Source organism: Nomascus leucogenys, chromosome 3 (assembly GCF_006542625.1).
Source record: "Nomascus leucogenys isolate Asia chromosome 3, Asia_NLE_v1, whole genome shotgun sequence".
Classification (NCBI taxonomy): domain Eukaryota; kingdom Metazoa; phylum Chordata; class Mammalia; order Primates; family Hylobatidae; genus Nomascus; species Nomascus leucogenys.
The window spans coordinates 97,086,998-97,103,489 of record NC_044383.1 but is presented as its reverse complement, the minus strand read 5'-3'; the positions used below and the strand labels follow the sequence as shown (position 1 = coordinate 97,103,489).

The window sequence follows — 16,492 nt, the reverse complement described above, 5'->3', positions numbered from 1 at the left end:
CACCTGGAGATAGCAACTGCCCCTCCCAGTCTGCTGGCAAAGCCAGGGCACCCAGCTCCTGCACTCATGGCTGCAGCACACTTCCCATTCGTCGCCTAGTTCTGGCCAAGGGAGTTTGTCCCCACTTGAGGTTATATTGTGAAATTCAGTTGAGGGCTTCTTTCAACCTGCAGCCACTGCCTGAGTTAGCTGGCCGACTTCCACGAGGTCCCCTGTGAGGTAGACTGGCTTCCCTCAGTCTGCATTGGAGAATGCATGCAAGGCTCTTCCCACTGCTGCTCCTACCTTTCTATTCCTCACCACTCCCTAAATCAGCTCCTGTGCTGGGTGGGGTTAAGGCCCTTCTCTGTGGCCTGGATTTCCAGGTTCCCTGGTGGGGGATGTATATCTTGGAGGCAGTCTCTCCCCTTCTCACACTCAGGAGACTTACAGTTTTTTGCCTGGTTCACAGTGTAGGCTGCAGCCTGCCACTTCTTTCAAAGGGTCTGTGGATTTTTTCAGGTTTCCTAAGTTCCTGTTTTGCTTCTCAGAAAAAAAGTTTCCAGAGTGAGTCTCTACACACTATTTTGTCTTTCCTAGTGGGAGAGGTATGCTAACACTGCCTCCAATCTGCCATCTTGGAAAAAAAACTTCCCTGCATTTTATATATATATATATATGGTTTTTTTCTTTTTTTGGACATGGAGTCTTGCTCTGTTGCCCAGGTTGGAGTACAGTGGCACGACTCCGGCTCCCAGGTTCAGGTGATTCACGCCCAGCTAATTTTTGTATTTTTAGTAGAGATGAGGTTTCGCCATGTTAGCCAGGCTGGTCTCGGACTCCTGACCTCAAGTGATCTGCCCACCTCGGCCTCCCAAAGTGCTGGGATTACAGGCATGAGCCACTGCGCCTGGCCTTCCCTGTATTTTATTTAAAAGAACCTTTCCCCATTGTGGGTGTTTGTTTGGAGTGTATCGAAGTTATGTGACCAGAACTTACGTTGGAGAACATTTCAAAGAGGAGAGTCTATGTCAGATTTGACCCCTCCCCCCAAAAAATATGTATATAATTTATTTTCAAGCAGCTTTGAATAGACAGTAAATATCAAAGCTTAGAAATTCAAGGAAAGCTTACTTTCAGATTAGTGTTGTCCTTATGTGCACTGCAAAACACAAAATTATCAAAAGTTATGGTGTTGTTACTTACTCTTCATTATTATAATTTAGTGATTTCTAGGTTCTTTTTCTAGTCATTGTTTAACATTTTCGTAAAAGCCACACATGTAATAATGTAGCTCTTTTAAAAAATTAAAGTTATCACTCTTAGTGGAAATACTATTTTTAGGATTTATCGATTAAAATTAGTAAATGCTTAGTATAAAAGAAATCATTTATTTCATTGTGGAAACTCATCTCCCTCTGTGTTTTCTCGTAACACGTACCTAGTTTTCTTAGCAGAGTGGGAAGGAAGTGGCATTTTTGTTTAATGGAAACAATACAGTAACTATTTCCTGGACTGTATTTGGGTCAGATCATTTAGTTGCTTTCCTTACTACTACTGTTAAAATTCCTGTGAGGTCTTCAGGAACTACAAATGGATAATTTGTCTGAGCCTTGACTTCACTGTGTTTATCTTTCTCTAGAAGCATAGTGATCTAAAATACATTGAATCATTGGTACTGGTAATTTAGCCATTAATAATTAAAACCCTTGGCTGTAATTTGTTAAAGTTAGTACCATTTATTGTGTCTGGGGTGGGGTGTCTGACCACTGATAATGCCCAATGTCCTGAAAAGTGGAACTTCCAACATGTGTTAGGTAAGTTCCATCAGAAAGCTGACCTCCTCCTCTTCTTTCAGATCCTCAGCCAGTGCCATGTAGGAGGTAGAGAAAGGTATGAATTCTAGGGGGCTTTACCTGATAGCTTGTTTAGTTAAAGCAGAAAATGCAAACTATATATTTTATTTTTAATTAATTAATTAATTTTAAATGTAGATATGAGGTCTCACCATGTTGCCCAGGCTGGTCTTGAATGCCTGGGCTCGAGCAATCCTCCTGCCTTGGCCTCCCAAAGTGCTGGGATTACAGGCACGAGCCACCGCGCCTGGCCGAAACTATGTATTTTAGAAGTGTAAGTTACAAAGATTTGAGTTAGGTGTAAAACCAAATAGCCCGAGTTTGCACTGACGTAAAACTAAGGTTTACTATGGCCACATAGGATAAAATTACACTTTATTATGCTTAATTAATCAAATGTCAATTTCAGATTATTTTTCAAACCTATGATTATTTCCTTGAGAAATCTATTTAATTTTTTTTGAATATTTTTGTAGGTGCTTAATAATGGCAGTTTTGAAAATAATATTTTCTCAATATGGAATAAATTTCATTTAACCAACATGTTTGAAAACCAATTCATGTACTGTTACTTACATTTACTCATCCAAAATTTGTTGAGTGTCTACTTTGTGTTAGGTCCTGTGCTAGTTGATTTTATTAATATTCATATGGAAAGATAAGAGATACACCCTATCACGTAGTGATGGAAATCTGCCGTAGCAAATTTAGAATAAAGTAGGGATTTTATCTGATATTTGCACCCAGAAGATGAATAGTGAAGGGGTTCTTTTAGTGTCTGTGTATTCATGATCTAATGAAAATACCTGCCAGCACACATTTTTGCTGATTAATGTTCAAATTCTCAATTTCCTCTTCTTTCCAATAAGGCACACTTCCTAAGGAGCACCTTTTCTGACTTTCGTGACTAGGTTAGGTTTCCTACATGTGCACTCTGTATTTTTCCTTAATAGCCTCACCATAATTGTAGTTTAAAAATTGTCCGTCTTGTCTCCTCTTCAGTTCCTTTTAGGCTGTAAAGTCCCCAAGGCTCTCAGTGCCTCAAATATGCTTGGCACTCAAATGTTTTCTAATGGTAGATTTTTAGACTTTTTTTTCCCATTGCTATCTGCTGGGTATTTTCCATCATGCTTCTGCCTCATTCCCATCTCCCAGGGCAAGGCTTCATGGGAGGTAATGGGCAGAATCTGTGCAGTGACGACTTAGAAGCCAATTCATGATGACTGCATATGGAGCATCCTGAAGGTAAAGGCCATACATATGCCAATTATGATACTCTCTTTTGCAGGGGAAAGGAAACTTGGATCTTAGTCACCTGCCATATTTTTGGTTAAAATCTTTACAGTATAGTTTTAGCTTGAGCCTCAGGCCCTCCAAAATAAATTATTTACAGGAAAAATAGTTTTAACCATTGGGGTGAATAGCTTTGAATGTTCTATTTAGGAGTTTTAACTTTGAAGCCATCTAAAATTTCGAAGTAGGAGAGTTAACAATTTATCAGACTTTTTATCTTAGGAAGATATTCTGATGTCAATGCATAGAGTGTATTAGAAGAGGTAGGAGATGGATTATCACTTAGCCAACATTTGTTGAAAATCCACATGTGTTTGGCTTGTGCAAGACAATGGAAATGTATAGATGGAAGACATAGTCCCTGTATCTTACAATCAGTTAGGGGGAGACAATTATACTATGTCATAACTTTATTTAATTAGCAGTGTGTTAAGGGTAATTCAGTATGGATGGGAACATAGAAGAGACACTTCAGAAGAAGAGTTTCAGGGAAGGCCTCTTAGAAGAAGTGACAAATGAGTTCTTTCTAAAAAGTAAGTAGGCATTTATCAGGCAAAGAAGATAGGAAATGTTTTTCTGTACTTTTCTAGGCAGAGAGAAGAGCAGCTGTGTATATACTAGTTAAGGGTTTATTTTAATTATCAAGGTGAGAATTAATGAATGATATTTAAGAAGCAGAGTATATAGCACTTGGTGAGTGAACACTGGTTATAAGGTTTTCTTTTCTTTTTTTTTTGAGACAGAGTTTCGCTGTGTCACCCAGGCTGGAATGCAGTGGCACAATCTCGTCTCACTGCAACCTCTGCCTCCCAGGTTCAAGTGATTCTCCTGCCTCAGCCTCTTGGGTAGCTGGAACTACAGGCACAAGCCACCATGCCTGGTAATTTTTGTATTTTTAGTAGAGATGGGGTTTCGCCATGTTGGCCAGCCTGGTCTCTAACTCCTGACCTCAGGTGATCCACCTGCCTCAGCCTCCCAAAGTGCTAGGATTACAGGTGTGAGCCACCGTGCCCAACTGATGATAAGATTTTCAGCCTGCCTTGATGATTGGGAAATGTTGGCATCATTGCAAGTATAGTGAACACACTAGGAGGTAAAGTTGGGCAAGTGATACTCAGTTTTGGATCTGTGGATTTTGAGTTACAGTGGGATGTTCTCTTGGTTGTATTGTATTATGCATCTTGGGAAATTGATGTCAGTTTAGAAGTGACATTAGGGCTAGAGATTGAGATTTGGGATTCTCCATAGAAGGAGCAGCGAAAGCTCAGGTCCATGTGTAAGATGTTAAGAAAAACTGTGGAATGGAGAAGGACAAGAAAACTAGGGGCAGAATTTGGAGAATAAGTCGATACTTTTTTCTTTTAAGCTGGAATCTAAATAAGGAATTTTAGGTTAGTTTCACCCATGTCCCCCACCCCCTATTCCCCACCCCGCTGCCCCACCATTCTATTTCAAGGAGAGAAAAGCATAAATCAGAAGGACATAAACATTTGTTAGTAGTTGATTGTTGAAATCCCAAGGGACTGAAAGACTGCCTAGGGTCTTGTAGCAATGCAAAATCAACAACAACAAAAAAATAAATAAAGAAGACTACATAGAGTCAAATGCAAATTTCATTTTGTTTAATTGTCAAGGTAGGAAGGTTTTTGACAAGGAGGGTTGCAAGCAAAAGTTTACTTAATGAATCAGTAAATGAGTTAGAATGCCCCTCAGAATTCCAGGTAATTAAGATTTTACTTTTAGTTTGTATCTGTTTCATTTTTCATATTTAAATTGTGTATATTCAGAGTGCCCTTGATTTATAAGAAGTATATCCAGTTTTCTCATGTGGAAGATGTTAATAAAAGATTAAGGCTGGGCATGGTGGCTCATGCCTGTATTCTCAGCACTTTGGGAGGCTGAGGCGGGTGGATCACCTGAGGTCAGGAATTTGAGACTAGCCTGGCCAACATGGTGAAACCCTACTAAAAAAAAAAAAAATAATATATATATATATATATATATATATATAAATAATCAGCTAGACATGGTGGCATGTGTCTGATCCCAGCTACTCAGGAGGCTGAGGCAGGAGAATTGCTTTAACCCAGGAAGTGGAGGTTGCAGTGAGCTGAGATCATGCCACTGTACTCCAGCCTGGCAACAGAGTGAGACTCTGTCTCCAAAAAAAAAAAAAAAAAAAAAAAAAAGTTAAATACTTACACACTAAAAGGGAATAGGTATGCTCTCATAGTCAAGGAGATGTGAATTTCTTATTTATCACAAAGCTTACTTGGTTTCAAATATCTCTCTTAGACCAAGTACATGCAGAGAGAAAATGAAACCAGATTGTTGAAAAATGGGAAGGGAAATAACTTTCATATAGCCATTTTATTATTATGGAAACTACTAAGTGGGTGTTTCATGGACTTTGGCAAGGAAATGCTGTGGCATTTTCCAACTCAGCCTCACTCTCTAAGTATCTCTGATGTCAAAGCTAACCGGAGTGGTTAGCATTGAAATTTTCACTTAAGTACAACAACGACAACAGCCACTGTTTATCAAGAACAATGCCAGCCATTTTACATAGATTATCTGATTTACTCTTCATAACATTCTTGCAAATAGTGGTGGTTGAAAATGATAATAAAAGCTATAATATGTCAAATGCTTAATTCATTCCAAGCATCGTGCTATGCACTTTTTTTTTTTTTTTTTGGAGACAGAGTCTTGCTCTGTTGCCCAGGCTGGAGTGCAGTGGCACCATCTTGACTCACTGCAACCTCCGCCTCCTGGGTTCAAGCGATTCTCCTGCCTCAGCCTCCCGAGTAGCTGGGACTACAGGCACCCACCACCATGCCTGGCTAATTTTTGTATTTTTAGTAGAGATTGGGTTTCACCATATTGGCCAGGCTGGTCTCGAACTCCTGACCTCAGGTGATCCACCCGCCTCGGCCTCCCAGAGTGCCAGGATTAGAGGCGTGAGTCACCGTGCCTGGCCCATTGTGCTATGTATTTAATCTATTTATATTAATTTATTCTTTGTGGAAACTGTGTTTATGTTTGTAAGTAGACATTCTATGAGATTCAGAAGAGTTAAACAACTTGCCTTATGTCTTAACTGCTACTACTAAGACAGGATTCAAACTCAGCCTCTGATTCTAAAACCTGTATTTTTTGCATTTTACTTACTGCCTCACTGTCATTTCAGCTGGGTGGCAATGGGGAACATTGACCTCCCTGGAGCTTACAACTGGTAACCAAGAAGTGTCACTAAAGTAAAATGAAGCAGAAAATTTAGGGCCATCTTGAACCAGAGCTGTGTTAGTCTGTACAGACCCCTTTTCAGAGTATGAGTGCCACCTGCTGGAAGGTTATGATGAACCTGATGTGTTTATAAAGAGCAGCTTCCAAAAGGCCTGTCATAGGTGTGAAAGTGTCAACTTTCAAATACTAATTCTTAAATTACAGTTTTAGGAGTACTGGAACATTTTGGAATTAGGCAAATCTCCTATTTGCCATAAAACACACTACTTCATTTACCTTCAGTTCTTTGGGAAGGGGAAAGAGGTGTTAAGACATTTTAAAAAATGATACTCAGTGCTTTCTAAAATAAAGTCGGTGATACTGTTCTCACCAAGGGGAAAGATTGATGGTCAAATGAATCACACTGTTACTTAAAAGAGATCAAACAAGAATAGAAAATTGGATTTGAGATAAGTGAGTTATTGAAGTATAAGAGGACCTTTCCATTCAGAATACCCTTGAAAAAGGAGTCAGGGACCCATGGGGGCATCATAGACTTGGAGAACAGAAAGTGAAAAGGGAAGAAAGATGTATAGATAAAAATACGAATGGATTCTGGAATTTTTAGTCTAGTACAGACTCTCTAAATTGAGTCAGGATCTAGAGAAAGTTTAGAGTTCTAACTGTAGATTATTTTACGTTTAGGACAGTGAAAAGTGGACGTTTTAAAAATAGCTACTTACATGCTTTGAAAGGGGCTCAGATAAAATATTGGCATGTTCATTGAACATTAGGCTCCGGTGGGATCATGTTACTATGCTGTGAGTATGTGGCATGGAAGATGCTATCATGTAGTGTGAGACACAGGAAAATCATGGTCTACTTAATTGCTGTTTAAGTATAATTACACATATTTGTAGTTGTATGATGTCATGTTGAACAAATATTTGTTAGATAAGAGATTAAAGTCTGTTGGTAAAATCTGATTTTGCCAAGAGATGGGGAAAGTACAAGTATGGCCATCTCCCTCTTTCACTGTGTCTCTTCTCAGATAACCACATAAAAAGAAGCTGAGGTAGTATGATAGTGTCTCATTTTGGTAGGTGGATTTCTGGAAAGTTCTGTCTTTTGGTGTGTGTATGTATTTGTTTTTAAATTATAAGAGTAATGCTCATTGAAGAAAACTTGTAAAATAGAAAAAATAGAAATATAAATTATGCATAATCTCACACCCAGAAATAACTATTGTTAATGTTTTGGCATATTTCTGTTTCTTTTTTGTTTTTTTGAGACAGAATCTCACTCTGGCGCCCAGGCTGAAGTGCAGTGGTGCGATCTCGGCTCACTGCAACCTCTGCCTCCCAGGTTCAAGCAATTCCCCTGCCTTAGTCCCTCGAGTAGCTGGGACTACAGGTGTGCGGTACCACACTCGGCTGATTTTTGTATTTTTAGTAGAGATGCGGTTTCATCATGTTGGCCAGGCCGGTCTTGAACTCCTGACCTCAAGACATCAAGTGATCTGCCTGCTTTGGCCTCCCAAAGTGCTGGGATTACAGGTGTGAGCCACACGCCCAGCCTATTTTCTGTTATTTATATATCTTCATATTTTATTTCATATTTATTTATTTATTTGTTTGTTTGTTTGTTTGTTTATTTTGAGACAGAGTGTCACTCTGTTGCCCAGGCTGGAGTGCAGTAGGACGATCTCTGCTCACTGCAACCTCTGCTTCCCAGATTCAAGCGATTCTCCTGCCTCAGCCTCCTGAGTAGATGGGATTCCTGGCATGTACCACCACACCTGGCTAATTTTTGTATTTTTAGTAGAGACGGGATTTTGCCATGTTGTCCAGGCTGGCCTCGAACTCCTGGTTTCAAGTGATCTGTCCACCTCGGCCTCCCAAAGTGCTGGGATTACAGGTGTGAGCTACTGCACCCAGCCTGTGGTCCTTTTACATTTTATCACAACGTTATAGTCTTTCCTTGAGTAATTAAAATATTTTAGTATATATATTTGAGGCTACAATATGTGGCTATTTACCATAATTTACTTGTCAGTTTTCTTATTATTGAACATTTAGGTTGTTTACTGTTGTTCATGTGTTACTTTCAGTAAACAGCAGTAGAAAAGTTAACTTCTTTGTTTTTTTCAGTAAATAGAGGTAGTGAATACACTGTTGTGTGATGTTTATCTAGAGCCTAGCATTTTCTTAGTAAACTGGCCTTGGACATAACTACTAATAAGGTTAATGTCTGCTTCACTTGTGTTCCCCTGTGTCCCCGGTTCCTTTGTGTTATTTTCTTTTTTTTATTATTATTATACTTTAAGTTCTAGGGTACATGTGCACAATGTGCAGGTTTGTTAAATATGTATCCATATGCCATGTTGGTGTGCTGCACCCATTAACTCGTCATTTAGCATTAGGTATATCTCCTAATGCTGTCCCTCCCCCCTCCCCCCACCCCACAACAGTCCCCCGAGTGTGATGTTGCCTTCCTGTGTCCATGTGTTCTCATTGTTCAATTCCCACCTATGAGTGAGAACATGCGGTGTTTGGTTTTTTGTCCTTGCGATGTGTTATTTTCTTTAGGATTTTGTAGCACTTATTGTGCTCACAGCCCTTTCAGGAAACACCCTCATAGCACTCCTTTGCTCTTCGAATTATACACCAGGTTAAAGATCCCATCCTGAGATATTCAGAGCTGTGTTCCTGCTCTTTACCTCAAGCCAGGACTCTTATTCTTCTGGTAGAGTAGGTGCTAAAGAAGTCTTCCTTTTTAAGCCTAAAGTAAATGGAGCTTGTGGAGGGTTAGCGTCCCTGGAATAATTATTTTAGATATTGTCTATTCAATTTGTTGAAAACAAAATCATTTAAAACACCTTTTTAAAAAGAATAACTCATGAAAGGGTAGCAAAGTTTTATTAGGTTACAGGTCGTTACTAGTTATTTTGTGAATAAGAACCAGTTAAGTTCAGTAGATTTAATTTATTTGACAAATATTTATTGAATGTTTATTATGTGCTAGGTACCATTTTATGCATTGGAGATATAAAATCAACAAAAACCTTTGCCTTCATGGAGCTTATATGTTAGTGGAGAGAGACAGACAATAAATAACATACAAACAGTTTCATGTCCATTTAATAGCTTCATGTCAAACAGTAAACAGCTTCTTGTCAGTTCAAGTGACATATTTCTGTACAATGAGTATTAAATGATTGTTTTCAAAAAAGGTAAAATTATGACTGTGATACAGGTATAAGATGACCACATTTTAATGATTTTTATTTAACTTTCTTTTTAAAATTTTTTTTAAATTTTTTTAGAGACAGAGTTTCGCTCTTGTTGCCCAGGCTGGAGTGCAATGGTGGGATCTTGGCTCACTGCAACCTCCACCTCCTGGGTTCAAGTGGTTCTCCTGCCTCGGCCTCCTGCATAGCTGGGATTATAGGCACCCACCACCATGCCTGGCTAGTTTTTGTATTTTTAGTAGAGATGGTGTTTCACCATGTTGGCCAGTCTGGTCTCAAACTCCTGACCTCAGGTGATCTGCCCTCCTTGGCCTCCCAAAGTGCTGGGATTATAGGCATGAGCCACTGTACCTGGCCCTCTTTTTTTTTTTTTTAAAGAGACAGGGTCTCACTCTGTCACCCAGGCTGGAGGGCAGTGGTACGATCATAACTCACTGCAGCCTTGAACTCGTGGGCTCAAGCGGTCCTCGCACCTCAGCCTCCCTAGTAGCTGGGACTACAGGCCTGCACCACCATGCCTGGATAATTTAATTTAATTTATTTTTTTGTAGAGACAGGGCTCTTGCTGTGTGACCAGACTAGTCTCAAACTCCTGGCCTTAAGTCATCCTCCTGCTTTGACCTCCCAAAATGCTGGAATTACAAGTGTGAGCCACTACATCCAGCTTATTTAACTTTTTGAATGAAGGAACCAAGCTGATATTATAGCCCATTCAAAGGAGAAACTTTAAAACGGATACATGTACAGATCAGGAATATTGAAATGGATATGCAAATTGAGGCAAAACCAGATTCTTCCACTATTGGGGAGGGAAGTCAGTGAACCTCTACTGGACAGCACAGAATTTGTATGCTTATAGTTGAGAATTATTCTGCATCATTATCAGTTATGTGTAATGTACAGAGTTGTAAAATAGCTTCTATGGAATCAGAATCAGGTAACTGAAAGGATGTGCCCCTAACAATGCAGTTTTTTCTATTGAATTACAAATAATTTTTCTACCTGAGTTACTAGAAAGCTTTTGATTTTCTACACTTTCTTTAGAATTGTAGATAAGGGATATAGAGTTATGGTATGTTTGAAAGTGTTAGTACTTGCAGAAAGGTAAAGTGCAGAATGGTGGTTACGATTTTAAATAGAAAGGCTAGGGAAGACTCACTGAGGAGGAGATATTTGGGAAAAGAGTTAAAGTAGATGAGGTTTTTGCCCGAGTAACTGCAATGATGGAGTTGCTATTAACTGAGGCCGGGGAAGAGCAGTGGGAATAGAGGGTACTGGAGGTACTGGAATAGAGGGTAGTGGAGGTAGAGAGTGCGACCTCAGTTTTGGCCTTTAGACATTCAGATGGAGCTCTTGAGGCAGCTGGATACACATAGCTGGAGTTCAGGGGAGATGGGTGGACTAGAGGTAAACATTTGGAAGTTAATGCATATGGGTGACATTGAAAGCCCGCGGACTAGATGAGATCACTTAAAGAGCTCTTTCAGTGTGTCAGGCATTGTGCTAGTCCCTAGGAATATAGAAATAAATTTTAAAATGTCTTTCTGGGCTAGTGTGGTGGCTCACACCTGGAATCCTAACATGTTGGGAGGCCAAGGCAGGAGGATCACTTGAAGCCAGAAGCTCAAGACTAGCCTGGACAACAAAGTGATACCCCATTTCTACAAAAAAAATAAAAAAATTAGCTGGGCATAGTGGCTCACACCTGTAGTCTCAGCTACTGAGGCTAAGGCAGGAGGATGGCTTGAGCCCAGGAGTTTGAGGCTGCAGTGAGCTATGATCGTGCCACTGTGCTCCAGCCTAGGAGACAAAGTGAGATCTTGTCTGAAAATAAATAAGTTAGTAAGTAAAAAGTGTCTTTGTCTTCAAGAACCTTATGGTCTAATGCAGGAGGAGGGCAGGGAAGAGACGCAAACAGTTTAAACATTATAAGATACTCTAATATAATTCAGTGAGGCCAAATCTAAGAGTCATCAAATATGTACAGAAGGTAATCAAAGGGTGGTACCTTTTCTAACAGCTGGCTTCTCCACTGACCCATTCACCCTACCATGTTGCCAGTGATACTAGAGAACCTCAATGGTGACACTTCTTCTTCTTTTTTCTTTTTTTAATATTGAGATGGAATCTGTCTCTGCTGCCCAGGCTGGAGTGCAGTGACGCGATCTCGGCTCACTGCAAGCTCCGCCTCCCAGGTTCAAGTGATTCTCCTGCCTCAGCCTCCTGAGTAGCTGGGATTACAGGCATGCGCCACCACACCTGGCTGGTTTTGTATTTTTAGTAGAGACGGGGTTTCTCCACGTTAGTCAGGCTGGTCTCGAACTCCTGACCTCAGGTGATTCACCCGCATCGGCCTCTCAAAGTGCTGGGATTACAGGCGTGAGCCACTCTACCTGGCCATTTAGCATAATTCTTAAGGGTCCTAGGATTTTCAGAATGGTAAATGAGCATTGGCTTCAACTTCAAATCACCAGTTGCGTTAAACCCTAGTAAGATAGTCAGCCTGTCATTTGAAGCTTTGAAACCAGGCGTTGACTTCTCTCTAGCTATGAAAGTCCTACATGGCATCTGTTTCCAACAGAATTCTCTTTTGTCTACTTTGAGCATCTGTTTTTTGTAGCCATCTTCATCAATGATCTTAGCTAGATCTTTTGGATAACTTGCTGTATCACCTTGCACTTTTATGTTATAGAGGTGACTTCTTTCCTTAAGCCTCATGAACCAACCTCTGTTAGCTTCAACCTTTTCTTCTGCAGCTTCCCCACCTCTCTCAGCCTTCACAGATTGAAGAGAATTAGGGCCTTGTTCTGGATTAGGCTTTGTCTTTTTTTTTTTTTTTGAGACAGAGTCTCGCTCTGTCGCCCGGGCTGGAGTACATTGGCGTAATCTCGGCTCACTGCAACCTCCGCCTCCTGGGTTCAAGTGATTCTCCTGCCTCAGCCTCTCGAGTAGCTGGCATTACAGGTACCTGCCACTATGCCCAGCTAATTTTTTGTATTTTTAGTAGAGACAGGGTTTCACCATGTTGGTTGGGCTGGTCTTGAACTCCTGACCTTGTGATTCACCTACTTCAGCCTCCCAAAGTGCTGGGATTACAGGCGTGAGCCACCACGCCCAGCCAGCTTTGTCTTAAGGTAATGTTGCAGCTAGTTTAATCTTCTATCCAGATCACTAAAACTTTCTCCCTATCCACAATAAGGCTGTTTTGCTTTCTTATCTTTGTGTGTTTTAATTTCCTTCAAGAACTTTTTCTTTGCATTCACAACTTGGCTAACTGGTGCAAGAGGCCTAGCTTTCAGCCTGTTTTAACTTTCAGTGTGCCTTCCTCAGTAAGCTCAATCATTCTAGCTTTTGATTTAAAGCAAGAGATATGTGAGATTCTTCCTTTCACTTGAACAGTTAGAGGCCATTGTAGTTTTATTAGTTGGCCTGATTTCGGTATTACTGTTTCTGAGACAATAGAGAGGCCCAAAGAGAGGGAGAAAGATGGGGGAACAGCTGGTGGGTGAGGCAATCAGAACACACACAACATTTATAGATTAAGTTTGCCATCTTATGTGGGTGCAATTTGTGATGCTTCAAAACAATTACAATAGTAACATCAAAGATCACTGATCACAGATCACTGTAACAGATATAATACTGAAAAAGTTTTTTTTTTTTTGAGACAGAATCTCGCTCTGTCACCCAGGCTGGAGTGCAGTGGCGCGATCTCGGCTCACTGCAAGCTCTGCCTCCCGGGTTCACGCCATTCTCCTGCCTCAGCCTCTCCGAGTAGCTGGGACTACAGGCGTCCGCCACCACGCCCGGCTAATTTTTTGTATTTTTTAGTAGAGACGGGTTTTCACCGTGGTCTCGATCTCCTGACCTCGTGATCTGCCCGCCTCGGCCTCCCAAAGTGCTGAGATTACAAGCGTGAGCCACCGCGCCCGGCCCGAAAAAGTTTTAAATGTTGTAAGAATTACCAAATGTGACACAGAGACATTAAGTGAGCTTCATGCTGTTGGAAAAATGGTGCCAGTAGACTTGGTTGATGCAGGGTTGCCACAAACCTTCTACTTGGGAGAAACACAGTATCTGTGAAGCAACAAAGTAACTATCTGTATGACATATGGAAAGGAGACCTAGGCCAGGCACAGTGGTTTACACCTGTAATCCCAGCACTTTGGGAGGCTGAAGTGGGAGGATTGCTTAAGGCCAGGAGTTTGAGACTAGCCTGGACAACATAGTGAGACTCTATCTCTACAAAAAAAGTTTTTTTTTACAAAAATGACCTATATGGTGGTTCCTCAAAAAATTAAACATAGAATTACCATAGGATCTAGCAATTTCACTTCTGGGTATATATACAAAAGAATTGGAAGTGGGGATTTAAATAGTTATTTATACACCAATATTTAGGGAACATTATTCATAATAACCAAAAGGTAGAAACACCCTAAATGTCTGTTGAGGGGCAAATGGACAAACGGAATGTGGTCTATACATACAATGTAATAGTATTCAGCTTTAAATAGGAATGAAATTCTCACACACAACACAAATGAATCTTGAAGACATTATATTATGTGAAAAAAAGGCAGACACAAATGGGCAGACACTGTATTGTTCCACTTATATGAACTACATACAGAGAACAGTCAAATTCATAGAGACATAAATTAGATAATGGTTATCAGGAGCTGGGGGTAGGGGGCAACCTGGAGATACTGTTTAATGGTATAGATTTTCATTTTGGGATGAAAAAGTTCTGGAAATACACAGTGATGATGGTTGTACTTAATCCCACTGAACTAGTATAAGTAGTGGGATTAAGTAAATATACTAAGTATATCTAGTATACTTAAAAATGGTTGAAATGGTAAATTTTACATTATGTATATATTTTACCACGTTAAAAAAGTTGATCTAGAAATACCATGCTACTGTAAAAAAGAGCAAGAAAGATTATTTTTATTTTTTTCTTTTAAAAAATTTTCCTTTTATGCCAAATCACTTCTCACCTGAAGTGATTAATATTGATATTGTCCTAATATTAAGAGATTTCCAAGATAGAGTAAGGGTAAAAAAACAAAGTGCAGAGCAGTGTGTATATTATGCTATCTTTTGTGTGAACAATGGAGGATAAAATAGATATTCATATTTGTTTTTATTTGCATTAAGAAACATTGCAAGGAAAACAAGCAATTAATAAAAGTTGTTACCTCCAGGGAAGCAAGAGGAGTGGTAGTGAGGCATTTCAATATATATCCTTGTATATCCTTTGATTTTTGAACCATATGAATGTATTATCTAGTCAAAACAATTTTTTTAACAGAGGACTTAAAATGAATTTATTCTAGTGGGATCAACAATTGGAAGTCACAGAGAATGTAGTTTTTTAGAAGTGTTGATTAAATATTGCTACTGTGACAACCACTTTCCCAGACAAGCGAGGTCCAGGAATCAGGGATCTGTGCCAATGTTGGGTGTTTCAAGAGCCTGGTTTAGATACAGAAGTGGAGTTTTACTTTCCCATCTACTTCAGGCTGCAAAGAGAACATATTTTGCGTAGGTAATGAAGGCAAACTCTCTACATTCATCAATATCAAGGAGTCGGAAAGAAGGAGACAGTCATTGTGCCCGGGGTGAAGTCTCTTACCAGAGTCTAAGTGCTTCAAGGCTGGCCATGGCAATGGGGTCATTAAAAACAGGGTTTGCCAGAGCCAGAGACCCTGAAGTGTTCAAAATGGCAAACTCTCTAGATTTTGGGAGGCCAAGGTGGGCAGATCACTTGAGGTCAGCAGTTTGAGACCAGCCTGGCCAACACGGTAAAACCCCATCTCTACTAAAAATACAAAAATTAGCCAGGCGTGGTGGTGCACACCTGTAATCCCAGCTACTCAGGAGGTTGAGGCAGGAGAATCGCTTGAACCTTGGAGGAGGAGGTTGCAGTGAGCTGAGATTGTGCCATTGCATTCCAGCCTGGGCAACAGAGCAAGACTCCATCTAAAAAAAAAAGTTACTAAAGTTATTAGAATGGGTAAGCAGTTTATTTTTTTCTGCCTCATTGATCTATTTATGTGTCTGTCTTCCTTACCACATTGTGGGAATTGAAGACATGAACTTTAGCTGTAGTGGAAAAAGCATGGACTTTGCAATCAGGCGGATCTATTTAAGTCCAAACCCCTTCTCTTTCTAGCTATTTGACTTTGGTTAAGTTATTTTTATCACACTGAGCTTTGGGTTCTGTGTGCATCATAAAATTGTTCTAAAGATTAAGTGAGAGAAAAACATTTGTATATAATCATCTTGCACATATAAAATATTCAAGGGAAGTTTTGTCTTTCCCTTTTTGCATCTTTCACAGAGCTTTACATTTAAAAGGTATTCAAAATATTTATTAAATTGAATATGTTTCTCTTTACCTATGAAATCTGAACCCTGGTTAAGGACAGCCTGAAGCAGGCATATTTCTAAGGCTTTTACCTTGAGCAATAATGTCATTGTTGCTAAATATTTTATCAAGCAGCTGTCTGTTATGCGCAAAGTGCTGTTTCTGCTTGCTGCTCTGGTCTACCTTTCCTACATATCGTCAGAGCCCAGCTTAAAGCTTTTAATTTGTGAAGTCCTATTTCTTTTTTTCTGTTTACAGGACCTGTTCTCAACTTCAGTTTTTATAAGTGGGCATGACAGTCATTCCCTTATACTCACTACTCTTCAAAAAAAACCCTCAACCACACACTCTAGGGATGGATAAGTACAGGGATTGTTAAATATCTTTCCTTGTTTTGTTGCATTATTTCTTGAGCACCAATACAGTGCTAGGGTAGATATAAGCAGTATTAATATACATGATTCCTGCCTCCCAAGGAACAGTTTCTTTAGTAAAAAAGATATGCATGTACAA

At 39.9% G+C, this 16,492-nt stretch overlaps 1 protein-coding gene across 5 annotated transcripts in view; it reads left to right on the top strand.

Moving 5' to 3' along the window:
* Positions 1–16,492, top strand: part of CDK19 (cyclin dependent kinase 19) — a 202,594-nt gene that overhangs the window by 121,449 nt on the left and 64,653 nt on the right. The window lies entirely within an intron of this gene.